The sequence below is a fragment of the Oryctolagus cuniculus genome, chromosome 1 (assembly GCF_964237555.1).
Source record: "Oryctolagus cuniculus chromosome 1, mOryCun1.1, whole genome shotgun sequence".
Lineage (NCBI taxonomy): Eukaryota > Metazoa > Chordata > Mammalia > Lagomorpha > Leporidae > Oryctolagus > Oryctolagus cuniculus.
Window position 1 is genome coordinate 112,024,968 of NC_091432.1, and position 26,556 is coordinate 112,051,523.

Consider the following 26,556-nt stretch of genomic DNA (forward strand, 5'->3'; position numbering starts at 1 on the left):
ACCTCTCTCAGTCTCAGTCTCTTCATCTGTTAAAAGGGTACAATCTACCACATGGGGTGGATTTGATGACTCAGTGAGATGATGCTGACAAAGTGGCACTAAGCAAGTGCTCAGTGCATTATGGAGACTCCTCCCTCTCCGTCTGAGGGGTGGGACTCGGCTTCCGAGGCTGAAGATCTCAGAAGTCTTCTCTATTGGGTGACCTTCCAGGATAAGGGGCCGAGTGCACCCAGTCCCCACAGCCCCGCTTGCAGCTCCTCTTCTGGTGATGGAGGTGCGTGGGGACACTGAGGGCAGGAGGTGGTTTCAGCGTGGCTGGTGGGTGGCAGTGCTGGTGGAAATCCAGGCCCTTATACACTGCTCACCTGCATCTCATCCTGCCTCTCAAGGCTCAGGAGATGAGGGCAAGAGGGGAGAGAGATGAGAGTCACAGGCCTGGGAGCTCCCCGACCTCCACTTGGGGAAGAGGGCTCCGAGAATAAGAGATTTCATGCAGAGTCGGGGGAATCTGGGAGCAAGGAGTAGACTTTGGATTTGCAGGAAAATGATCATCTTGTAAAGATTCAAACCAGAGGTTTCTCAGAATCCTGATTCTAGGCACAGGGTGCAAAGGCCCAAAGAGGAGAGACTCAGACTCACTCAGCATCCTTGAGAGTCAGTCTTGAGTAGTGAGTATGACTCAGAGCTTGATGTCGAGAGAGAAATTAGGGGACCGGGAATGAAGTGGGTGTACAAGCTTACTTACCTCTGCTTACCAAGGTGGGTTCCTTGGAGCTGTCCATGGTGCTGACCTCAGATGCTGTCTAGTACTTCCTGCCTGGCCGCACCAGCACCTGCAGCCAGCCATCAACCAGACTTGTTCTCTGCAGCGCTCCTGGCCATGCCCACAGCAGCAGCCTCTCCTGCAAGTCCCATAGCGTTCAGACATACCTATGCTAAGACAAGTTTCGGCTCTGCCTGACAGCTCACAATAACCTGGTCCTTAATCACAGCCCAAGTGCTATTGCCTGCACCAGACCCATGCAACCGTGTCTACTAACCCTGTATGCTCCCATGCCCTCTGCTTGCCCCACAGCCCCATATCTGGCCCCTGGCTGGAGCCTTCTTCACCATCCCCTGCCATCCTTGAGGCCTTTGTCCAAAGCCAAATGGCCCTTCCTGGGATCATTTCGGGGCTCTCCAACCCAGGCAATTGAGCTGCTTCCTATTCCCTGACAGAGTCCACCCAACCTTCTCCTTGGTTTTTGGGCCACTTGTAGCTGAGGTGAGCACAGAGCCTGCTGCTGGGGCCCTAGTGAAATAAAGAGGAGGAGCAGCAGGTGTAATGCCAGGATGCCCAGGAACCCGGGGGTATTCCTCACTTCACCCTCAGCTCCTTGAGATCCTGCCAGCAGCTGGGCACAGCCCACCTATAGCTTTCCAGCCTAGAGAGCTCAATTCTAAGAGAGAAAACTGGCATAGGCATCGAAAATCTGAGCTGCCCCTGCTTTGTTTCTTTTCTTTCTTCTTCTTTTCTTTTTTAAATTTCTTTGAGAGGTAGAGTTACAGACAGAGAGAAGGAGCCAAAGAAAGAGAGGTCTTCCATCTGCTGATTCACTCCCCAATGGCCACAAGGGCTGGAGCTGAGCTCATCAGAAGCCAGGATCCAATAGTTTCTTCCAGGTCTCCCACACGGGTGCAGGGATCCAAGCACTTGGGCCATCTTCCATTGCTTTCCCAGGCCATTAGCAGGGAGCTGGATCAGAAGAAGAACAGTTGGGACACGAATCGGCACTCATATGGGATGTCGGCACTGCAGGCAGAGGCTTAACCTACTACGCCACAGCGCCGGCCCCTGGCTCCTGATTTCAACTTTCTGCTCTGAGAACCTGAGCAGAGTGCTCTCCCCCTCTGCCGTCTCCCCTGTGCAAGGTGGTGATGGCACCTGCTCCACTCACCCCCCAGTTAGATGGAGAATACGACAGCACCTGGTGAACGGATGAACTGCCTACAGAAAGCTCACTGGAGTGATCATCCCTGTCTCCTGCCCGAATTGTGGCCCTGATTCTTTACATTTTAGTTTAATTTCCCTCCACCATGGAGCCTTCCTTGCCTGCAACCTTCAGCTCTCCTCCTCTCCGGGCCCCAGGATTCCTGGGCCACACCTGTAGCCTACGATGAAGATTCTTGTTCCTGTCAGTCGCAAGTGGCCAGCTCCATGCAGGGATGCCTCAGCACAGCCCTGGGGGCTCCATCATGCTGGCTCCATATTGATTGAGCCATCTTTAGTTCAGTGGTTCTCAATATGAAGTGTGTATCAAAATTGCCCAATGGGCTTGCTAAACCCACATTGTTGGTCCAAACCCCCAGTTTCTTTCATTTTTAATAAATGCATTTATTAACTTGAAAGGCAGAATTAGAAAGAGAGACAGAGGTCTTCCTTCTGCTGGTTTACTTCCCAATGTCTGCAATGGCTGGGCTGGGCCAGGTCAAAGCCAGGAGCCTAGAACTCCATCTGGGTCTCTCATGTGGGTGGCAGGAGCCCAAGCACTTGGGACATCTTCTGCTGCTTTCCCAGGTGAATATGCAGGAAGCTGGATTGGAAGTGGAACGTGTGGCACTTGAACTGCCATTCACATGGGATGCTGGCTTCATAGGCGGCAGCTTAACTTACTGTGTCACAGCACTCCCTCCCCCCACCCCGCCACACCCACATCCCAGTTTCTGATGCCATTAATTTACATTTCTTGCAAAGGTTAAGGAGATGCTGCTGCGGTTGCTGCTGGCCCAGGGACTGCACTTCGGGAACCACTGTGGTTCTCAGCAAAAGCCTCGCTTGCCCAAGGAGCCTTCGGACTAAGGGGGCTGGGAGGAGACGGCCTCACTGCAGAGAATGCGTGTGTGTGCATGTGCGAGGAGGCAGCAGCTCAGACGCCCAGGCAGGGAGCTCCCATGGCCTGGGGGCAGGAGCAGCCTCCTCTCCCATTTCAGAGACTGCTAGCGTCGGGTGCCCTCAGCTGGAGCTGCGACATCCAAGTTTAATCTGTGTGGAGCAATTAGCGTGAGGGAGCCGAGGGCGAGTGGGAGCTGGGAAGGTGGCTGCATATTTCATGCCGTTTCCAGCTTTGAAGGTCCTGGGAAGACAGGCGCGTGGCAGTCTGTGACAGCTTCATTGTAATGAGCGATGAGGAGACGCATCCTGCTGGGGCGGGGTGCAGAGCCAGGGGCCCATCAGGGGGGATGGGCACGGTGGGGGGGGGCGGGGGCGGGAGCAGTGGGAGCCAGGGAGGTGGAGCTCTGATCCAGGCCCTTCTTTATCTCCATCGCTCTCTAGTGTATAGAGATGGTGGTGAGATTCCTGGAGGATTTTCAAATACAGCCCCTGGGAGCCTCTCTCCCCAGGGACCTATCAGGAACCTGGAACGTTCTGCCCCCTCCTGCAGAAGCGTCTGACAGAGCAAAGCCTGCAGGCTGGGCATCGCCCTGGGAGGTGGAGGTGGAGGATGGCCACCCATTCAGGCTTTGAATCAGAGAGACCAGGGTTCCAATGCAGCCCTTCCTTCCGAGTGTCTAAGGGTGTAGCCTTGGGCAAGTCATAAGGCCTTTCAGAGCCTCGCTTGGCTCATTTTGAAAGTGGGGCGGCGAGGACACAACACCGGGAAGCACAGCCCAGCGCCTGGCCCCAGCAAGCTCTCAACCAGGCCACACAAGACCTTAACTGGGAGGCATAGCTCCCCCGGCCCAGGTAGAAGCAAAGACCTGGCCTCCTGCCCCCTCCCTCAGAGCGGTTGGAGTGAGCATTCAATCCTGATTAGCTGCACTGGGCTCCCTCGTAACCTTTTCATTAGGAAATTATGTTTAATAGAAATTGTTCTGACACCTCTCAGCGCCGTGTCCCTGCAATTCATTACCACCTCAGGGGAGGGGGCGGGCGGCGGAGCGGCTGGGGGCCGGCTCCACGGGGGCGGGGCCGCTCCTCTCCCTGCTCCTCCCCCCTGGTCCCGCGGGTTCCACGTGGGCGATCAGAGGCAGAACGGAGGTGACCGCGCTTGGTGTCCCCACGGAGAGGCAGGCCTGCTGCTGGAGCGCATCTGGATGGGACAGGCCTGCTCTCAGCACCCTCCCCGGTATCCGATTTGGGACGCTGCAGCTGCTACCAGTGTGGCAGGAGCTCCCAACACCTGCTCCGTCCTCTTCCTGACCCCAGAAGGCAGAGGCACACGTAGGAGGAAGGAGGAACTCCCTGGGCGGTGGCCTCTCCTGCCCCCTCCAGGCCGCCTTTGCCCTGCTCTTGCCTGGAGCCGCCAGGAGTGGGGTGGGGGGTGGGATCCCACCAGGGGCTGCTGGGGGCGGGCGCTGGCCTCTCCCTTGGGCACCCAGCTCCGGGGAGCCCACTTGAGTCAGAGACGTGGCTTTGCCTCCTCCTGCCTCTCTGGGACTGGGGACCCTGAAGCTGGATCCCAGCCTTGCTGTCATCCATCTGGGGCTCTGAGGACCAAAGCCTTCCAGAATCTTCCTGTTTCTCCCCTAACTCGACTGTCCTGGCTGCAGCACTCCCTTAGGATCATGGGGGCGTGGGTGTGGGGGAAGGGAAGGCTCAGAGAAGTGGCCACCTCCTCTCTCTCTCTGGCACCTTCTTCCAGATCTGACAGGTGGCCCTCCCCTTCCCCATTCTTGCCCTATCACCCTCTTCCTACCAGAGCACGTGGGCAGCTTTGCCTCTCAGAACTTTGGGGTCTGGGGCCCAGCTCTGAGCCCCTGCCTGCTTTCCTGGCCCAGCATCTGGGGTGACCCCCGTGCCTTTTCACCACCCAGTGTCTAGAATGCACACTGGCCTAATCTCTCTCTGCCATATCACTCAATGGTGTAATTGTGCAGAAAAAAATGTATTAAAATGCAAAACACTCAGTTGTACTTCTTTATGTTAAATCCCTTCTTCGCTCTATCTGCCTTTTAATTTTACAAGGTTTTCCCTCTCCCCCTTTAGAAAAGGGAGAACTGGGCACACAGGGAATCATTTCAGCTCCCCTATAAATCTCCAAAATGAATACTTAAATTCGAGGCAAAAAATACATTCTTACACCTTTAATTTCCCTGCTATGAAGTGTAATGAAAAAGCCTGATTATTTTTAATTCTTCCCTTTAATAATTCAGCGGCGGAGTGATTTAAGACCAAGATTCATAATTACCTTTCTGCTTTCTTGGCAAATGGAGATTTAATAGAAATGAGAGCCCCAGGTCCGACACTAGCTGGGGGAGCATTCTTAGGGCCCGTCAGGGTGCCTGGGAGAGTGTCGCCTGGGCTCGCCAGAAGCCACATGTCCAGTCACAGAAGGCCACCGTGTGGCCTGGAAGCAGGGAACGGGTGAAAAATGGCGGCCAAGAAAGTCTCTTTGATTTGCAATACTAACCGTGATGTTCCCGATAGGAGTTAGCACCAGCTGAGGAAACCCATGTGCTTCAAGGACGTCTTTCTCCTAATCCTCGCACGAATCTCTCTGTGGGTGAGGCTCAGGGAGCAACCGACAAGCCACGACCATGGCCACATTCTCGGCAGAGCTGGGCTCCACCTCAGCTCAGACACCACACCACCGCTGTCCTCTGCTCGCTCACTTCCCAGGCACCGTCTGAGTGCGTCTGAGCGCGTCTGAGCTGGAGAAGCACCCTGCCTGGGGCGGTGGGGGGGATGTTCACACGAGAGTAGCCGGGGGTAGGGAGAAGCTGGGGACAGGGCACCGGGGCGGGCAGCAGCCAGCGGCCCTGCGTCTCTCCCCTGCTCTCTGCTCACGAGCCTGGAGACGCCGGGAACGCCGCTTCTATGAGCCCTGCCTTCCTCTTTTATAAGATGGAGATGCTGAAGCCTGAGCTGCCCAGGTCTGTGTGAGACTCTGACCAGAAATAGACACGGAAGGGCCTCGCGGGGCTGGCGCGGTGGCGTAGACGGTGAAGCCCCCGCCTGCGGTGCCGGCATTCCATATGGGGGATGCTCCACTTCCCATCCAGCTCTCTGCTATGGCCTGGGAAAGCAGTGGAAGATGGCCCAAGTCCCTGGACCCCTACGCCTGCGTGGGAGACCTGGAAAAAGCTTCAGATTGGCACAGCTCCAGCCATTGCAGCCATTTGGGGAGTGAACCGGTGGATGGAAGACCTCTCTCTCTCCCTCTCTCTCTCTCTCTGCCTCTGCCTCTCTGGAACTCTTTGTGACAATTTGGGGAGTGAACCAGTCTCTCCCTCTCTCTGTCTGCAGCTATGCCTCTCAAGTAAGTGAAGAAGTCTTTAAAAATAAATGAATAAATAAAAGCTTTGCAGATCCTAAGTCACTCTACCAGGGTAAAGCGAAATTCTCACTGTTTCATAGCAGGAGATTTAAACAGAGCCATTTCTGCCCCACCTCTGTAGCTGTTTCTCCTGCTGCTCTGCACAACCAGGCTTCCTATCAAAATCCAGTTCAGGGGTCAGTGCTGTGGTGTAGTGGGTAAAACCACCGCCTTCAGTGTCAGCATCCCATATGGGTGCTGGTTCAAGACCCGGCTGCTCCACTTCTGATCCAGCTCTCTGCTGTGGCCTGGGAAAGCAGTAGAAGATGGCCCAAGTCCTTGGGCCCCTGCACGCATGTGGGAGATCTGGAAGAAGCTCCTGGCTCCTAGCTTCGGATCGGCACAGCTCTGGCCGTTGCGGCCAATTGTGGAGTGAACCAGCGGATGGAAGACCTCTCTCTCTCTCTCTCTGCCTCTTCTTCTCTATGTGTAACTCTGACTTTCAAGTAAATAAATAAATCTTTTAAAAACATCCAGTTCAGACTTTGCCACCTTCTCCAGGAAGACTCCTGGGTTGATCTTTCTGAGGACCCTTCACTCTTCCACTGCTCTCCTCCTCTGTATTTCATATGTGGTTGGTTGAGTTCCTTGTGAAAGCAGATGTGTGTGTGTGCAGGACCATCACACCAGAACCGGGCTGTCTACACCCTCTGCTTTGTAAGCACATAACTGGCTCTGCTTTCAGGCTGTGAAGTATTTGGCATGGTTGAGTCACTGACTAGAGACGTAAACGGTGAATCCCACGGATGACTCTAAGCCAGGAAATGTTGGTCCTGGCCAGCTGCGGCAAGAAGCCAGACCCTGTGCACACACACACACACACACACACCTCTACCACCGTGTGTGCACCTGCTCACCTGAGCTTGTCCGCCTGCGGACAAAGGCAGCCAGCACGTATCCAGGTTCCTCAAGCGGCCTCTGCAGAGAGGGACCTGGCGGTGCCCTGAGCCCAGCTGCAGAGAGGGAGAAGCCGACTGCCCAGGGGGCTCAGGACCCCCAGACTCATGAGCTGCGAGACAAAGTGCTTCTCAGGTCCAGCAGGAGTCAAGCTCTGAGCCAGGCTTCCCGCGTGCCTCCGTACCAGCCTCCCCACGCCCTGGCTTAACCAAGGATGTGGGCGCTGAGCCTCCTGCCCCTGGGGCACTCCCACCCCAGCCCTCTCTGTTCTCCAGCTTGTAGCTCAGTCCCGAGGAGCTCTGGAGGAGAGAGGGGGCTGGAGTCAGAGGAGTGAGTCACAAAGACCTTTGCCCAGACCTAGGTGGGTTCCCCGCCTCCCCTCTTTCCATTAATGCTCCCTGGAATGAGGAGGCAGCAGAGGGGCCCTCAGCGACACTCGAGGCCTGATTGGGAACAAGTGTCTGATAATGACTGCCATCAAATGTCAAGCGGCCGAGCTGCGGCTCCAGGGGCTGATTGCTCCCCCTGGGCGGGGGTGGGGGAGGTCTGGCCCTGGATGCTTCTCTCTTGTGGGTTTTGTCTTCAAGCTGAGCTCTCCCTGGGCTGGGGAAGGCCCCAGGTCTCATGACAGGACAGCTCTGGGCTGCTACCCAACCTGGGTTCTGACCGTCGTGGGGGGACTGCAGATGCCAAGCTGCCGGGACCGGCTGGAGCTGAAGCCAGAGCTGACCCTGCTGGCCCTGGGCTGCACAGATAGGGAGGAAGCTCGGCCAGGCTCTTTGCAGAAGAGGTTTCTGCTCCTACAAGGCCTTGGGCGAGCGCGAGCCTCAGCATCTCCCAGGCTATGACGGGGCCTTTTCCAAGTCCTGTTAGCTGGTACGAAACTCCCATGCTCAGTGACTTAACAGTGAGACTTGTGATATCTCAAGAGTCGTGGTTCCTCTGGTCTTGACCAGGTCTCGAGCATGATAAGGGTGGGTGCAGGAGGTGCCTGTGTGGATCTAGGGTGGGGTTCTCGTGTTTGGGGTCAGTGGGCTGTAGTTAGATCTGGGGAGGCCTCAGCTGGGACCACTTGGTCTCGCATCCTGCAGGCAGGTGCAGGCTTGTTCCCACGGCACTGCAGGAGGCAATGGAGGCAGCAGGTCTCTTAAGGCCTAGTCTTGCCATTGCTTCCATGGAATTTCATTGGTCAAAGCGAGTCACAGGTTACCACCTCTGCAAAGCCACGTTGGATATGGTAGGGGGGCTCTGGGGACATTTTTGTGGTCCATTTGCATCCAGCATCTGCAACCCTTCTTGGAGGGCTGAGTGGGAGCTCGTGATGTGCAGTGGCTTAAGCTGCTGCTCACGACACCAGCATCCCACTTCTGAGCACTGGTTCAAGTCCCAGCTGCTCCACTTCCAATCCAGCTCCCTGCTAATGTGCCTGGGAAAGCAGCTAAAGATGGCCCAAGTGCTTGGGCCTCTGCCATCCACTTAGGAGACCCAGATGAAGCACCAGAGTCTGGCTCAGACCCGACTGTTGCAGTCATTTGGGGAATGAACCAGTACATGGGAGATCTCTCTCTCTCTCTCTCTCTCTCTCTCCCTTTTTCCCTTTCTCCCTCTCTCTGGCACACTGCCTTTCAAATCAATCATTTTTTAAAAAGATTTTATTTATTTGAGAGGTACACAGACAGAGAGAGGAAGAGACAGACAGAGAGAGGTCTTCCATTCGCTGGCTCACTCCCTAAATGGCTGCCATGGCTGGAGCTGGAGGAGCCAGGAGATTCCTCCGGGTCTCCCAAGTGGGTGCAGGGGCCCAAATACTTGAGCTGTCTTCCACTGCTTTCCCAGGCCATAGCTGGATCGGAAGTGGAGCAGCCGGGACTCGAACCCGTGCCCACATGGGATGCAGGCACCACAGATGGAGGCTTAGCCTACTATGCTGCAGCGCCAGCTCCCTATCAGACAATCTTAAAAAGGAGAAAAGGTCTGAGTGGTGGGACTCAGCTTTGATTGCCAAGGAAGGGTGGCGGGTACGACCACCTTATCTTCTAGGCTTTCCTCTCTTCTGACGCTTTGGGATGATGTCATGTTCTTCCGTCACTAGGGCTGTCGCATCACCAGCTTGCTGTGTGTGACCCGGGGCACTCTCTGCTTCTCTCCCTCCCGCGGTTTCCCCATCAGTGAAAGGAAGCCACTGGATCAGACTAGCTGTTTCGTGGTTGGGAAGCCACGTCTGTGCTAGGCAAGGGCACTGGACCAGGCCTGGAAGATGGGGGAGCGTCCCCAGCTATCACGGGAGGGTGCTGTGCCCATGACAGCATTGACAGGAAGGAGCAGCTGTCCCGGGGGAGCCCACGGCCTTCTTGGGTACTTTGGGGAACCAATTCCCAGTGGGGAACCAGCTTCTCCATTGGCGCCGCTGGGCTGTGAAAGCGCCCGCTCAGAGGGCAAAGGAGGAAGTGTTTGTGCACTGTGAAGGGTGGGGTCTGCTGTGAGACTCAGCAGCCCCCTCCCGGACAGCAGCTCCACTGTGGAGAGCTGCTCTCCAGTCCTGGGGACGCCTGGGTTTCCGCCACTTGCGGTGACCTCGGATGGTGGCTTCTTGGACTAAAGGATCTTCAGAGTTTGTTGCGTTAGACTGGAGAAGGCAATAGGAATGGGGCCATCGTGTGTCCTCACGTAGAAGCATCTCAGGGGACCATGTCTTGCTGTGAGTGTAGGAGCCCTGCCGGCCTGCCATGTCCCAGGTGCTGGCTTAGATGCCATCACATTGGGCTTAACCCTCGCCGTGCCTCTGTGGGGAAGGTGTTCTCCTGCCGTGCACGTGGGGACGCTGTGGCCTGTGGCTGGGGAAGGAGAGGGAGGTAGGCGCAGCTGCACAGCTGGTGATGTGTATTTAGAGTTTGTCTTGTGCACTGAAGGAGACTCGTGATTCACAGACTCGAAATTGGACTTGAGTGCGGCTCTTCTGCTTCCAGCACCATTCTTCTTGTCACGTGGCCCTTGGGGATGCCTGGGTACCGAGCCCGTGGGGAGCACAACGAGCCGGAATGGCCTGAAGGGCGGCGGGCAGGATTCAGATTGGGAGGATCAAGAACCGCCTGACTTCAGTGAGTCCTAATAATAACAATAATAATAATAGTGCATGCTCTGTGGAGGTCTCACACGTGCCAGGCGTCAGGCTAGACCCTTTGCCAGCAGGCTGCATTTACAGCTCAGAAGGACCGGGAGGTATTTAGGAAAATTGCCTAAAGTCACTGAGAGTGACAGCAGGAGCTGATATTTGAGTCCAGGTAGTCTGACTCCATCTGAGGCGTTGCTAAAGTCATGGGCCACGTGCTTTCTCCCTTGGCCCTGACAGGGCTCGTTCAGGTGCTGCCTGGGAAGGGGGAAAGTGCACCGCATCATCTGCATGCGGGAAGGTGCAGCTGGGGTGTGTGTGTTTCCTGCAAGCAAGGCAGCATAGCGAGGCAGGGGGCCTGCAGGCCAGGCTTGCTTTTCTAGAATTGCCCAGATACCTAGGCCATTGGCTTCCTGGATGGAGGCTCTTCTCTGCTTGCTTGTTGATCATGCCCAAGATCATGAAATTGACCCTACAAAGCTTGTCCGTGTCCCCTGCTCTTCCCGCAGAGGGGGTGGGGTGGGGGTGCGTACGTGCAGGTGTGGCCAGGATGAGGGTTACCCCTGTTGGCCGTGTAACTCCGTGGGCATCTCTCTCCAGCAGCTTACAGAGCAGCATCCCCATAGCCCGGGCAGGGACCTTGTCTGGGGCTGCCTTGGGGGACATGGGGGGAGTGGGGACAGGCACAGAGGCTGAGATGGGAGCACCCTCTGAGCAGGCACTTTCACAGCCCAGTGGCGCCAACGGAGAAGCTGGTTCCCCACTGGGAATTGGTTCCCCAAAGTGCCCAAGAAGGCCGTGGGCTCCCCCGGGACAACTGCTCCTTCCTGTCAACGCTGTCATGGGCACAGCACCCTCCCGTGATAGCCGGGGATGCTCCCCCATCTTCCAGGCCTGGCCCAGCCTGGGAGCGGCTGGCTGGAAGGAGTCAATGCAGGGGCATCCATCAGGGGTGGTTAGGTAGCTCTGCTGTGGTATTTAGGGGATGTTCTGATGGGCATTGCAGTGCCTGGAGCCCCTGCATGCGAACCTCATGCCTGACTCTGGAGGAGGTGGGATAAGGTGTGAGGCATCCTCTGTGGTCCTTGCTCAATCCAGGGTCAGGCATAGGCAGGGTTTTTATTGGTGTCAGATGAAGATGGTGGCAAGGACTACCTGCAACAAACACTTAGTGTGCACCTGTTCTACTCTGTGTCCCCAAGCTGGACGTGAGGACGAGGTGATGGCCCAGGTCCCAGGGAGCTCAGAACCCCCCACCCCGTGTGTGTGTGTGTGTGTGTGTGTGTCCAGGGATGATGGGGACTCAACACAGGTTTATTCCTCTACGGAGACAGCCAAGGTAGAGGCATGAAAGTGCCCAGGCTTTGGGGAATTCAGACAACAGGTGTTCAGCAGGGGTCTTAGGGATGAGTAGGTTGTACCAAGGATGGAGCAGGCTTCTGCATAGGTCAGAACTGGGGTCTCAGTGTGACCCCTCCAAATCCTATATCGAATTGTAACTCCCAAGGCAGTGGTGTTTGGAAGAGGGGTCTTGGGGAGGGTGACTAGGACCCAAGGGCAGGATCAGTGCCCTTCTAAGAAGAGGCCTGAGAGAGACCCCTTGCCCCTTCCATCATGTGGGGACACAGCAAGAAGACACCGTCAGTGGACCTCAAAGCCCTCAGCACACAGGCCCCTGCCAGGGCCTTGTCATGGCCTTGCCAACCTCCAGACCTGGGGGAAACCTTGGGGAGGAGGTCTTAGTTAGGCAAATTGTCTGAGTTCACAAACGAGTGTTGTTTGTAAGCCACTCAGTCGATGACACCTTGTTGGAGCAGCCCCGTGGACTTCAGCAGGCAAGGTCTGTAGCCACAAGCAATAGAAGCCAATGCTCACTGGCCAAGCATAAAGGGACTGCATTAGAATCCTGGGTGACTCAGTTAACCACAGAGAGGACAGGAGAACCGGCTTGAGACTAAGCTTCCGGGTGTGATGTCTGCAACACACAGAACCAACACATTGTGTCCCCAGCGTCAGGGGAGCCTCTGCCACCACTGTCGCTCCTCTGCTGATGTGCACTGGGCCAGGAACATACTCGGCCTTTCTTCATTTACTTACTCGAAAGGGAGAGCAACAGAGAGCGACAGAGAGAGCCTTCTTCCTTCTGCTGCTCCACTCCCCCAGGTGGTCACAGCAGCCAAGTCTGGGCCAGGCCATCCTGGTATTTCACGTGGGCACAGGGGGCCAAGCACTTGGGCCATCCTCTGCTGCCTTCCCAGGTGCATTAGCAGGGAGCTGGATTGGAAGTGGAGCAGCCCTCTGATACGGGATGGCAGCATTTAAGCAGAAGCCTAACTGTGCACCAACACTGGCCCCCAGGAACAAGACGACCTTGCTATCATTGCTACACACACACACCCCAAACCTGCCCCAAACCAGGCACCTCCACTGCCACCCTTGCATAAGCGTCTCCTTATTCAAACTCCTCCTTTCCAAAGTCAGAACTCTGATCACTATGATTGGTGGGGTCTGTGCTCCAGCTGCAAAGGAGGCTGGGTATGGGTGGAGTCTGCTCCAGCTGCAAAGGAGGCTGGGTAATCATGTTCCTGCTTTCCACCTTGGGAAGGTGTGGTTCAAGGTGGAATCTCCCACACATAGCAAGGACATTTGCATGAAGAACCTTAAAATCAAACCAAGATGGAGTGACTTAAGCTAACGCTATCAAAAACAAGAAGTCACCTTTGCCCCAAATAAAATTAAAGTTTAAAAATTATAGCCCTAAACTTTTTCCCCCAGAGCTAAAATTAGGTGCAGCTATAAAAATAAGGGACCCTATGCTTAGCTAGCTGAGACACTTGCGCCTGGCTGTGCTAAGACCTAACCCATTTTGTATGCCTCCTAATACTCAGATAACGGTGTGGGAAGCGGGAAGCCGCTCTCCCTCCAGGGGAATGAAGGGAACGAGACGTCGTCCCCCTCAGGGTGAACAAGATGACGCTGACAGGGAAAGGAACTGCTGAAGAAGTAAACAACAAAATGGCGATGAGGTGCATGCCTCCCATGTGATCCCGTAGCGGATTGGATGGAGGACGCATGCCTTTCACATGATCAGCTCACTGATTGGATGGAGGACACATGCCTTTCACATGATCAGCTCACTGATTGGATAGAGGATGCATGCCTTTCACATGATCAGCTCACGGATTGGTCGCTGCGGGTATATAAACCGTGTGGCTCTATGCTGAGGGCGCTCTCTGGACTCCCGAGTTCAGGAGGCCCGTCTGCGCAGACGCTGAATAACCGGTCTGGACTCTGAGTCTTTGGGGTGTGCCTCTCGATGTGTTAGCATCCTCACTCAGAGGGTCTAACAGCAGCCAACCCAAGCAGCAAGAAACCCGATGAAGTCCACCATCAGGATGCTAAGTCCACAGAACAGAAAATACGTCTGTCAGGGAACCTCCAGCACCTGGTGATGGTAGAGAGGGCAGGCACGATCGTGGGGCTTGGGCAAGCACTCCATGGTTTGCAGTAACCCTGGGAGAATTTAAGGCAGCTGGACAGCTCCTGGTGCCCTCGTTGGACTAGTCTTGCCAACCAGCCTGTGCCCTGGGTCATCAGTCTGATTCTCTGCTCTCTGGGGGAAACACAATGGTCTGGCTCTTAGAATCATACAGACAGCAAATGACCCAGTTCAAGCAGGGAGGGCTGAAACTAACATGGGTAATGATTCAGAGCTGTGTGTATTGATTTGGGCAATCTCTCCACACTGACTAAGTCGTTACTTTGTTACTTCGCGGCATCCTGTTTCCCAGGTCCAGTTCCTACTTCCTCCTCCCTGACAGACCCCATCTGCATTCCTCAGGGAGGAGCTGGCCCCATCCCCAGCTCCTGATTGGTCTACACTAGTCCTCTTTCCTTGCCAGCAATTGGTCGAGAACAGGCCAATGAGATGCAAGCAGAGTTTTTGGAGGTGTGGATAGAGGAAGAGTTCTTTAGGCTCCTGGAAGTCTCTGAGAGTTGCTGGCTTCCGCTTTCTCTGGATGTTGGGTGGATCCATGTCCCCAACCACCCAGGCCTCTCATGGTCTTGTGAGGTGTGTGCACAGCAGGGGGTCAGAGGGAAGCAGGGCCAGACTGCAGATCAGACCCGCCCTGAACTCTGCCCCACCCACAGGTGTTCAGAGCTAGCAAATTCCCATGTGATGGGAGCCACTCGAGGAGGGTGCAGTCTGTCCCTTGTTCCTGAACACCCTCTAAGACTGTGTGGACCACTGGTTCCTCGCCTGTGCGGTGGCCTCTGTCCCAAGACAAGACTGGCATGCGGGCAGTTTGGAGGGACTGCTCTCCCCACCCTCAAACACCAACCGTGGGCCCCTGTGCCAAAGGCTGGGACACAGCACACAGCCAAGAGGGACTGCCGGTGTCCGGGGGACCCTGGTCAGAATGGAGAGGTACACCCAGAGTTGACCACAGTCTGCTGGCATCTCAGCACGGAGTTTTCCAGGGAGGTGCGAAGCCAACTGCCAGCCACCACTTGGGAGACCCTGGTCACGGTCACTCCCAGCAAACGACAGGGGAGGCACTTTCGACCCAGCCGCTGTCCTCCTGGCGAGGGGAGGGGTGAGCCAGCCTCTGGAGAGCCCTTGGCACGTCCTGGGACCTCACCGGGAGGTGAGCGGTTGTTGGGGGCATTTCTGCCCCCAGGGATGAGGGCGGGTTCCGCGTGATTTAAAGAGAAAGGAGAGCCCCGTGTTCCAGAGAGCCCCGAACAGCACGCGTCATTCTTTCCTGGGAGGGAGTCGGCTGGAACATAAATAAGACAATTTATTCAGAGAAACCATCTCCCCTATTTACATTTAAATTGAATAATTTAAAACACCTTTACCCATTTCCATAAATTATCCCCCGTTGGACGGGCAGCCCAGCTGCGCAGAGGGGTGGCGTCCTGGGGAAAGGCCTAATTACACTCCTGCTACAAGGCCGGGGCGGGGGTGGGGCGGGGGCCATGGGCAGGGGCGGTGGGCCCTGGGGAGGGGACCTCAAGGAGGTCAAAGGAAGGTGAAGCCCCTTTAAGAGCCTTGAAACGGAGGGGTAGAGGTGCCCAATCTTCCCCTGTTCAGGAGCGAAGTAGTGGGGATCCACCCCCAGGACATGATCCGCGGTTCCCTTCTGGGTGATCATTCCTATTTCTACAACTTTCGAAATCTCAGCCTCTGGTGCTGGGAAGAGAGGACAGGGCTTCCTGGGCCTTACTGCCAGGCATTGCCCGAGGCTGCAGTCAGCCAGGCTCTGTGCTGAGAGCTGGGCAGATCCAAAGCCAGGAGCCAGGAGCTTCCGCCAAGTCTCCCATGCAGGTGCAGGGGCCCAAGCACTTGGGCCATCTTCTACTGCTTTCTAGGCCATTCGGAGGCCATTGCAAGTAGAGCAGTCGGGACTCGAACTAGTGCTCATATGGGATGCTTGCACCACAGGCGGAGGCTTAGCCCACCGCGCCACAGCACCAGCCCCAAGGCTGAGGCCCTTAGATGCCCCGGGAGGGGAGGGAGATGCAGGTGGTGCCGAGCAGGGAGATGGCTTTCCCGGGAAGCCCCAGAGCAGGGGACGCTCCTGGTCTGGGGCAGAGGAGGCCTGGGTGGCTTCAGGGGAGGAACTTGTGACAGACTGGCAGGTGTGAGGATGGCAGGGTGGGGGCGGGGCTGCTGGGCTCTAATCCAGCTGGGCTTCTGCCTGACTAGCTGAGGTCTCCATGGTGCCCCCGTCAACAGCTCACTGAGAGTTTGCATGGCTGGAGTTTGGGCGTTTGGAGCCTCTGCTGTTGGGTCCTTTGGGCCCTTGCAGAACGAGAGCTCTCCCAGAACCGAGTGCCTCAGTTTCCCCTCCTGAGCCCAGAGAAGCTGGGGGCTTTTCCCAGGCCCTCCTGATACAGACAGGATCTGAATCCCGGCCGCTGCTCAGTGGGTCTCTGGGTCCTAGTGTCCTCTGGCTTCCAGGCTCTCCTAGGCTGTCCCCCAGCCCCCACCCCTAACCGCTTCACAGTCACCCAGCCTGGGACCCTCCCCACCCTGCCCAGAATCACCCCTCTGCCCCCCCCCCCCCCAGAGAAGGAGCCCTCTCCAGCCTCCTCCCTCTCCAGATGCAGATGGGAGCCGCCCATGCTTCCGCCTCTCCTGGCAGAAGGTGACCTGGCCAGGGAGCCCTGTGGCGACTGGGCTTGGACATGAGAACAGCACAGGGCGGCTTTGAAGGGAGGCTGGCGACGGGCTCTGAGAGGCGCAGGACCAGACCTGCTGGCAGGATCTGCACTTGGTCCTGTCTGCCTCCCAGAGCCCCCGCCGCTGCTGGCCGGCCCAGCTGTGTGGCTCATGAGGATGACAGCTGTGGCCGTGGCCGTGGCCGTGGCCGGCAAGCAGTGTGGTGCCGGGGGCCATGTGAGCAGATGGGGCAGAAACCTCTCTGGGAAACAGATTCAAGTGGCAGTGGCAGTGCTAGGGAGCCCTTGCGTGTTCATGGAATTGGGTCAGTGGGCGGCGCTGCCACATGCCTGGGAATCCTAGGGGACGAGGGCCTGCAGGGCAACGAACCTGGCCCCTCCTGCCTTGCCAGAGCCTCCAATTTTTAAAATACTATTTATTTACTTACGTATTTATTTAAAAGTCGAAAGAGAAAGAGAGAAATATCTTCCACTCACTGGTTCACTCCCCAAGTGGTTGCAATGGCCAGGGCTGAGCCAGGCAGAAGCCAGGAGCCAGGAGCGTCTTCCGGGTCTCCCACATGGGTAGCAGGGGCCCAAGCACTTGGGCCATCTTCTACTGCTTTCCCAGGCCATTAGCAGAGAGCTGGGTTGGAAGTAGAGCAACCAGGACATGAACGGGTGCCCATATGGGATATTGGTGTCTCTGGCGGCTTTACCCGCTACACTACAGTGCCAGCCTCAAGGCTTCTAAAAGAAGTGCTCTCTCTGTCTGGGCAAGAGAGCTCTCCAGCAGGTGCCTCGGCTATTGTTAGCCTCTCCCTTGTACCTACAATCTCCACCACTCCCAGCAGCAGCTTTTGCCTTCTCTTGCTGGAGCCAGGCAGACCTAGGTTCAGATCCTAAATCTGCCATTGATGAGCTGTGTGACTTTGGGAAAATCACTTGCCCTCTCTGAACCTGGTTAGGGTCATAATGCCGATGCCAGAAGGCGGTGGTGAGAAATGGACGAGACGGTGCAGTGAGCACCGCCGCACACACAGCAGCTGCTCCTTCAAGGTCAGCTTCTTTTCCCAGGGGCTGGCCTCCCAGCTGCCCTTGCCTTTCTCCAAAGTCCCTGGGGAACCTGTCTGGGCACTCTTGCAGAATTCATTGCCTGCAGCGGTGCTGCAGTGCTCCGGGTGCCCTGGGCACCGAGGGCTCAGTGTGCAGGGGCTGACATGTGAGTGGAGGTAGGCCCAGGCCAGGCAGACCCGCTGTGACCTTGGGCAGTTGATGTAGGCCATCTGTCTCTCACAGTTGTGTCCCAACCTCCTCTTCTGCTCAAACAGGAGAAAGGCTCCTTACCCTGTAACCATGTGAGAATCGTGTGACAACTGACTCAGGGCGAGTACAGCGCACGGTGCATGCACGTGGCAGTCACTCGGGAACTGTGCTGTTGCCTTCGTGTGTCCCCGTATTTGTGCATATGCCTGTGTATGTGTGCATCTGTGTGTGCCTGTGTATGTGTGTGCACCTGTGTGTGTGCTTGTGGGTGTGTGCCTGTGTGCATGTACCTGTGTCTGTGTGTGCACATGTGTGTGCCTGTGTGTATATACCTGTGTATGTGTGTGTGCATCTGTGTGTGCACCTGTGTGAGAATGTGTATGTGTGTGCCTGTGTGTGAACCTGTGTGTGCCTATGTGTACCTGTATGTGTGGGTGTCTGTATGTGTGTACCTGTGTGTGTGTGTACCTGTGCATGTGTGTGTACCTGTGTGTGCCTGTGTATGTGTATGTGCCTGTGTGTGGTGTGTCTGTGTGGGTGCCTGTGTGTGGTGTGCCTGTGTGTGGTGTGCCTGTGTGTGTGTGCCTATGTGTGTCGGTGCCTGTGTGTGTGTGGGTGCCTGTGGGGGGGGTACCTGTGTGTGTGCCTGTGTATGTGTGCCTGTGTGTGTATGCCTGTGTGTGTGTGCCTGTGTATGTGGGTGCCTGTGTGTGGTGTTCCTGTGTGTGTGTGCCTGTGGGAGGGGCCTGTGTGTGGGTGCCTGTGTATGTGTGTTTGTGTGTATGTGTGCCTGTGTATGGGTGCCTGTGTATGTGGGTGCCTGTGTGTGGGTGCCTGTGTATGTGTGTGCCTGTGTGTGGGTGCCTGTGTATGTGTGCCTGTGTGTGGGGTGCCTGTGTATGTGTGCCTGTGTGTATGTGTGCCTGTGTGTATGTGTGACTGTGTGTGGGTGCCTGTGTGTGTGTGCCTGTCGGGGGGGCCTGTGTGTGGTGTGCCTGCGTGTGTTGTGTGCCTGTGTGTGGTGTGCCTGTGGGGGGGCCTGTGTGTGTGGGTGCCTGTGTGTGTGGGTGCCTATGTATGTGTGCCTGTGTGTATGTGTGCCTGTGTGTGGTGTTCCTGTGTGTGGTGTGCCTGTGGGGGGGGCCTGTGGGGGGGCCTGTGTGTGCGGGTGCCTATGTATGTGTGCCTGTGTGTGTATGCCTGTGTGTATGTGTGCCTGTGTGTGGGTGCCTGTGTGTGTAGGGGTGCCTGTGTGTGGTGTGCCTGTGTATGTGTGTGCCTGTGTGTGGGTGCCTGTGTATGTGTGTGCCTGTGTGTGGGTGCCTGTGTGTGGGTGCCTGTGTGTGTGTGTGTGCCTGTGTGTGGGTGCCTGTGTGTGTGTACCTGTGTGTGGGTGTGCCTGTGTGTGGGTGTGCCTGTGTGTGTGCCTGTGTGTGTACCTGTGTGTATGTGTGCCTGTGTGTGTGTGCCTGTGTGTGGGTGCCTGTATGTGCACCTGTGTGTGTGTGTGCCTGTGTGTGTAGGGGTGCCTGTGTATGTGTGCGCCTGTGTGTGGGTGCCTGTGTGTGTGGGTGCCTGTGTGTGTGTGTGCCTGTGTGTGTGTGTCTGTGTGTAGGGGTGCCTGTGTATGTGTGCGCCTGTGTGTGGGTGCCTGTGTATGTGTGCGCCTGTGTGTGTGTGCCTGTGTGTGTGGGTGCCTGTGCATGTATGTGTGCGCCTGTGTGTGTGTGCCTGTGTGTGGGTGGTGGGTGGGAGTGGCTCCCCATCATTCTGAGCCCTCCCAGGCAGGCTATCCCTGAGCACCAGGCACAGACAGTCCCATCCTGGGGGTTCAGGCTACTGGGGAGGAAATCCCCCGTCACTCACTTCCTGGGCTCGCAGAGCATCCGTTTTGTTAACATGTTAACTGTGTGTTGATTGTCGGTAGAGCCTTGCTGGGTGACTGGGGTGACTGGAGAGCTATTTGGGGGTGACGGCCATGCCTGTGCTGAGGGGTAGGGGCCAGTGATCTACCAAACAGGGTCTCCTGTTTCTGTCAACAGAGAGTGTCTGAGCACCTGCCAGTGTGCAGGGCGGCCCCTGAGCGGCTCTGGGCCAGGGCGGGGGCACCAGAGAGACCTCAGGCTGCAGCCCTAGATGCCAAGGGCGGTCAGTGAGGCAGGCTTCATGGATGTGGGGGAAGGAGCCCAGCGAGGGGCAGAGGGTCCCCTGGGGGTGGGGGTGGGGACTCTACCCAGGAAGCCCTGACTCTGGCTAAGTCACACTGGCTGCTGGATTGTTGAATGAGCTTCTCATTTCTCCAGGCCTTGGTTTTCTCGTAGTCTGGACTCTGTGGCCGCAGGTCCTCACGTTCTGGATTTCTGTAGGCTGCTCTAACCTGAATCCCTCTTGCTGCACGTGAAGCCTACAGAGAGGCCGTCTGCTTGGTGAGCACCGTTGTGTCGGGGTCCCAGCTCAGAGGACCGCGTAGTTTGGTCTCTCTTGGTGAGAGCTCTAGAGAGACTGCATCCCAACCAAACATTTCACCAGAAGGATCTGCCTGTTGAAACCGCTGCCGTCGTCTTGGTCTCCTGTATTCTGATTTGCAGTTTGCCTGCATCTTGCAAGACCAAGCTTAGTGGAAGTCTCCCCCTGAGATCACGTGGGAGCCAGCGGTCCAAGGAGACGGCCCAACGAGCAAAGGTGGGTTTCAGGGTTCCCAGAATCCCTCACGGCATCCCCAGCAGGATCCAGGAAATGGGCTCAGCCGTGTGTTTGGAGCTGTTCTGTCTTCTGCCTGCTCTCTGAGAGCTGGGGAAAAAAGAGTGTGTGCTTTTTCTCTACGTTAATAAAACCCGAAATGAGTCTTCATTAAGGGCTCCATTAAGAAGCCACTGTTATTCTTGGCACTCATTAGCGCTGCTGCTCACCACTAAATTGCCACACTGGCGTTATCCCCGGGACTGCGCGCAGCCCCTCCCGGCGCGGGAAAGCTGCTCTTTGGATAGATCTCGGCTCGCTGAGGTTCAGAGAGGCAGGAACTGATTCCGATGAGGTCATCTCACCCATCCCCCCTGTCTCCACGCACCTCTCTCATCAGACTGCTGAAGGACTTAGCAGGCCGTGGGTGGAAGTTCTTCCTTTTGTCTAACCGCCCACTCTCTTTTTGCTGCCGTGTAGGCTTTGGGGACGCTCGCTGTGACACTGAAGGGTGTCTTTCTTCCGGAGACCAGTTGCCTTCTTTGTCCCGCTGAGCTCATGTCCTAGGTTAATTCCGATGACTGATGTAACCCTGCCTCGTTCCTGTGGCCTTGTGGTAAGTGCCGACTCTAGGCGAGGCAGTTAGCTGGGCTGTTTGTCTCTTAGGCTCGAGGCACTCCCCTACTGCGTCCTTCTCCATCTCATTGAAATCCAGTTTCACCCTTCATCTTCAAAGCCCTGGGCCACTTTATCCAGGCGCTGTGCTTACCTGGCCCTTGCCCTGAAAGAATCCGCTAACATAGTAATGCATACCACGTGACAAGTGCCGTGCTGGGTCCTCTAACTTGTCTAGTGAGAACCACAACCCAATAGATGGGAATTTTGGCTGTTAATATTTACTAAACAAAGAAACCAAAAAACCCTCCAGCATCAAAGAGGTTCAGGTGCTTGGCCACATAGGTAGCAAATGGTGAAGCCAGAGTGAACCCCAGGACTCCTGGCTCCCAGCACAATGCGCCGTCCGCGTCACCAACTCGTCCTTGTCTTTTTGTTCCTTCAGATAATGGTCAGCATCAAAAGGGACCCTGGGGACCTCTGCCAATGGCTGGCTGCCAATATGACAATAGAGACATAGGCTGAGGTTTTTTCCCCTTACTGTCAGAACTTTAACTTCTAAGAGAGCATTGCTCCCTCCCTCTCAGGGCATTTAGAGAGCTGGATCCATGTTCTGGTCACGCCACATCATCAAAACACTTTTGGGATACTCCTTTGGAAGTCTGTGGCTTATGGTCTTGAATAATGGCAAATGTGTATCCCTTTAGGGAGGACAAGGGAAGGCACCCAAATAGGGAATTTGACTTTGAGTAAAATCTTTTGAAATCTTGCCTTGGATGTCCATGTCCTGCACCCCGAGTGCCTGGCTTTGATGGTTTAATACCTGGCTCCACTTCTTGTTTTTTTTTTTTAAAGATTTATTTTATTTATTTGAAAAGCAGAGTTAGAGAGAGAGAAATATGAGAGAAAGACTTCTTCCATCCATTGATTCACTCTGCAAATGGCCACGACATTCAGGGCTGGATCAAGTTGAAGCCAGGGGTCCGGAGCTCCATCCAGGTCGCTCACGTGGGTGGCAGGGGCCCAAGCGCTTGGGCCAACTGCTGCTCCCTTCCAGGTTCATTAGGAAGCTGGATCGGAAGCAGAGCAGCTGGGGCTCCAAATGGGATCAGATGCTGCAGGTGGCGGCTTAACCCTCTGTGCGATGAGGCAGGTCCTGGTACCACTTTGTTTAACATTATTTGTTATTTACTTGAAAGGCAGAGTGAGAGAGAGAGAGAGCTTCTATCCTTTGGCTGTGGTGGCTGGAGCTGGGCCAATCTGAAGCCAGCAGCCAGGAGCTTCATTTGGGTCTCCCATGTGCAGGGGCCCAAATAGTTGGACTGCCTGTTGCTGCTTTCCCAGGCACATCATCAAGGAGCTGGATCAGAAGTGGAGCAGCTGGGATCCAAGCTGGCACCCATGTGGCACTGCAGGCGGCAGCTTAACCCGCTGTGCCACAATGCCAGGCCCCGGCTCCACTTCTGACTCCAGCTTCCTGCTGAAGAAGCGGCAGAAGTGGCTCAACAGCTGAGTTCCTGCCACCCAAATGGGAGATCTGGGTTGAGCTTCCGACTCCCTGCTTCAGCCCAGGGCAGTCCCAGCTGTTGGAGGCATTTAGGGAGTGAGCAGCCAGCAGATAAGAGATCTCCCTCTGCCCATCTGCCTCTCAAGTGAACGTAACATAAGACATCCATCCTTGCAGGGTAGGACAGACGCTCTCTGTAGCACAGGCCCTGGCTTTCCTGTGACCCAGAAGGGTTCTCAGGTGGTCCACGATCTTGACACGGCAAACTAAGCTTGGCTGCCCATTTGATAGGCTGTGGGGGTAGGAGGGAGGCGGGCAATATTGCTCAAAACCAGAGCCCCCATGCCCACTTCAGGGCCCTGCTCAGGGTCACCTGGGTTATCAGCAGCTCAATTATGGTTTTCCTGCCAAAGGCGTCGCTGGGTCTGACTTCATCTGAGTGACCCCAAGAGGCAGAGATGTTCTTCTGTCCATCGCAACAAAACCATTTCCTGTTTTCTGGGCTGACACCGAGCTCACCAGCCACCGTTATCACCGTTAATCATCTCTGCCAGTAACCGAGGCTTTGACCTTCTTCTTTTCGTTGGTCCCGGAGAAGGAAGAGGCAGAAGAGCTGGACGATTGTTCCTGGCGATGTCCTGGCTCTCCTTCCATCTTTACCCAGCGGGTCTGTGTGGCAGGTCATTGCCTTTGAAACTGTTTCGCTTGCACACACTCCTTTGAGCTGCTCAAGTGTTCTCTTTGCACATTAGCTTGACGTTGGCCGTATTTGACCTTGATTTGCAGGCCTCAGGACGACTCTGTGTGTGTGTGTGTGTGTGTGTGTGTACCAGCCCAGCACCCACTTCCACTCACCATGGGGCTGAGTGTTGCGGAGACAGGAAGTGTGGGCTGGGCTGACATGGAAGAGTTGCCGCTGTGGGTCGATTGGCATCCATCTCTCCTCCTCCGAATCTGGGGGGAGACCTGTGCAGCGTCGTAATCATGCTGGAGTGCAATGTAACAGGGACCCCAGCGTTGGGTGCCCCGGCCCCGTTATCTAAGGCCAGCCCAAAAGAACACTTTGGGAAATTACTCCACCTGTCAGCTTCAGTGTCGTATCTGTAGGGTGGGGACGAGGCCCATCTTGGGGAGGCTGTGAAGACCCAACACGATGCTTCCCCCAGAGAGCTTGGCTTGTGACTGGTGCACAGCAGGCATTCAGAAATGGAAGCCACCGCTGTGGTTACTAACTTACGGGGGACTCCAGCTGGCTGTGATCCGGAGCTATTCTTCTCAGAGGGAGGCCAGAGGAGGGCAGCTGGGTGGGAGCTGTCCATGGTTCTGCGTCGAAGCAGTAAGAAGCAGAGTCACTGAGCTAACGGCATCAGTGATCACCTGTATCATGTTAGGGGCTCTTCTGGACACCTGATTCTTCAGGCCAAGGGAAAACTTTTCTCTAGATTCTCAGAGAGACACCTGTGTGTCCAGGTGAGAGAGCATGTGGTGTGCGCAGTCTGTGCGAATGGGGCTGTCTCATGTGCACACACGTATACAGGCATGTTTTTCTAATGCTGTGGGTGTACAGTGAGTGTACTGTGTGTGTTTCAGAGTGAGGGAGAGGGAGGAAGAGGGAGAGGGAGAGAGAGAGAGAGAGAGAGAGAGAGAGAGAGAGAGAGAATGAGTGCTGGGGGCTGAAAGGAAAGAAGGCAAGTTATTGCTGTAAGGCAGCTCACCTGTGTAAACTAGGTGGCCCCCACCTTGGCGACAAGGAGAGGCTGGTCCCCCAGACCCTCTTGCAGGCCCCAGAGTGTGTACTGTCTCCCAGCCCCATCCTCAACCCTGCCCACCAGAGCAGAGTAAATCTGAGGCCGGAGCTGAGCAGCTCCCCTGCCAGGCACTCCAAACTAATTTTCTGGTACATTATACACTTGGCCTTTTGAACAATCAATGGCCTTAAATGCTGTTTGGCTCCTGCAGCCAAATCCAAGAGAAATAAGACATAATCCATCTGGCTGATATGGCCAGGGCAGGGAGGGAAGGAGAGAGAAAGACGGAGCCCAGGGCTGCGTGGGGACCTCCACTTGGCTCAGGGACGGTGGGGGGACTGGAGGGACCTGCCAGCGTTTGAGAGAATGGGCCTTTAAGAGATATTGATGGCCGGCTAATCACAGCCCGTTTGTCTCAATGCAGCCTGCCCACTTGTGCTGTCACTCCCCCCAGAGCCGAGCTCTGGAAGGGGAGGGCTGGGATGAGGCTCAGCATTTGGAGTTTGGAGGGAGGGCCCTACCCTTGGTGTGGGTGTCCTCGAATCCTGCACCAAAGGGTATGGTTTGAGCCCCGGTCTGGAGTCAGACTGCGGGCATAATCCCCTAAGGTGGTCCCAGGCCAGGGTGAGGATCTGGGGTCCTCAGAACAGGCTTGGGGCTGCCTGGATGGACCCACTCCTGGCTCATGGGAGGCTACCATGGCCACAGGGGCCCAGCCTGGCAGAGGGTGGGATGGGAGCAGGTGCATCCGGGAGGGAGGGCTTGACTCTGTCTTCCCTGAAGTTTAGTCCGTGTGGTGAGAGGGAAAGCAGATTTGGCCTCCCCCTGAGCCTCTGCTCCCCATCAGGTGAGACTCTTGGAAGGACAAATTGCCTCTGACAGCTCAACTGGGAGGAGCACACCCCAGGGAGCCCAAAAGTCTCAGTTTCTCCTCGAGCTGCCCCAAGAGAGGAGCAAGGCAGGGGAGTCAGGTGCCTGGCCCAGGGCACAGTTCCCCCAGGTCTTTCTAGAAATGATCACTGCCTAGGGGCAGGACAGGGAGGGGGCTCAGGTGTGAAGTCAGTGTGTGAGCCACCTGGGGGGGGGGGCAGGGAGGCCGGAGCACACATTTCCCCATGGGATTTTTCAGGAGTGGTTTCGCTGGGAAGGCAAGTGGGTGAAGGGGGAGGTGTGTGGGAGGAGGCGGCTCCCTTGCCATGCACCCGGCTCTGGGGAAGACCCACCCCACCCGCCTGTCTGCATCTGCCAGCACCACCAATGCCTGGGTTGCTGTCAGTACTGCACCTGAAATGCAGGTGACACCATAGCCCTGGGGGCAGTGGGGGTTGGGGAAGACGCCCCAGGTGCAGGAGTCAGAGACCGGGTGGGGAGCCTAGGGTGGGTGCAGCTGCCCTGCAGAGGGGCCTCAAGACGTGGGGTGGCGGAAGAGAGGGTGCTGGGAGGAAAGTGAGAAGTGGGGCTCCGCCTGGGGTCCCTCCCTCCAGGCTGCCATGGGAGGCCCCCCAGCCACGCGGCCAGGGCCCAGGGTCTCCCTTCCCTGGCCTACTCAGCTAGCAAGCTGCCCCTACTTCCTGGCCTCCTGCTGGTGAGCCACAGCACAGCAGTGGGGCGGGGCCGTGCCTCTCCGCTGGGTAATTATGCTCAGAGCGTGTTCGGGGAGATGCGGGGCTTGTCTGACAAGCCTTCCGCTTGTTCCTGCCGCCCAGGCAGCCGGCGAGCTGCGTGGAGAGGCCTGGGGCTGAAGGTGGCGGGGAACCAGTGTGGATAACGAGCACTTATCCAGCTGGGCGTCTCTGTCCCTCCCCTGCCAGGGGCAGGACAGCAAGCGGGGGGGCCAGGTCGGAGGACCCCAGAGCCGGGGGGGGGGGGGATGACACACACAACAGCAGCGAAACCTAACGCTTGCCTTGCATGCTCATTTTTTTTCTTTTTTCTCACTGTAACCTTTTGATAAAGCGACAGCTCTTCATTTCTGTTTCATTGATGGGAAAGCGAGACCTGGGAACATTCAGTGGCTTTGGCAAGGGCACAGGGCAGCCAGGTCCGGAGCTGGGTTTCCTGACCTGCTGTTCAGAGCTTTCCCTCGAGTCTGGCTTGGAGGTCCTTGCTACAGCCCAGGGCACGGGGCAAAGGGCCAGCGTGGGGGCTCCTGGGGCGGGAGTTCAGAGGAGAGATGGGGGGGCGGGACCCCTGCCTTGGGAAGTTCCCGGCAGCAGGATGGGCCATTCCCGCACCGTGGAGTCCCACTGCTCTGAGGCTCAGCAAGTGAGC

The 26,556-nt window shown here is 56.4% G+C and overlaps 1 long non-coding RNA gene across 1 annotated transcript in view; it reads left to right on the forward strand.

Moving 5' to 3' along the window:
* The window catches only part of LOC103349228 (uncharacterized), a 48,937-nt gene extending 27,035 nt beyond the window's left edge, over positions 1–21,902 (forward strand). Inside the window, exons 4-5 of the long non-coding RNA XR_011378068.1 lie at positions 20,040–20,418; positions 20,896–21,902. This is a non-coding gene — a long non-coding RNA (uncharacterized lncRNA). The remainder of the gene's footprint in view (positions 1–20,039; positions 20,419–20,895) is intronic.
* Positions 21,903–26,556: the final 4,654 nt, after the last annotated feature.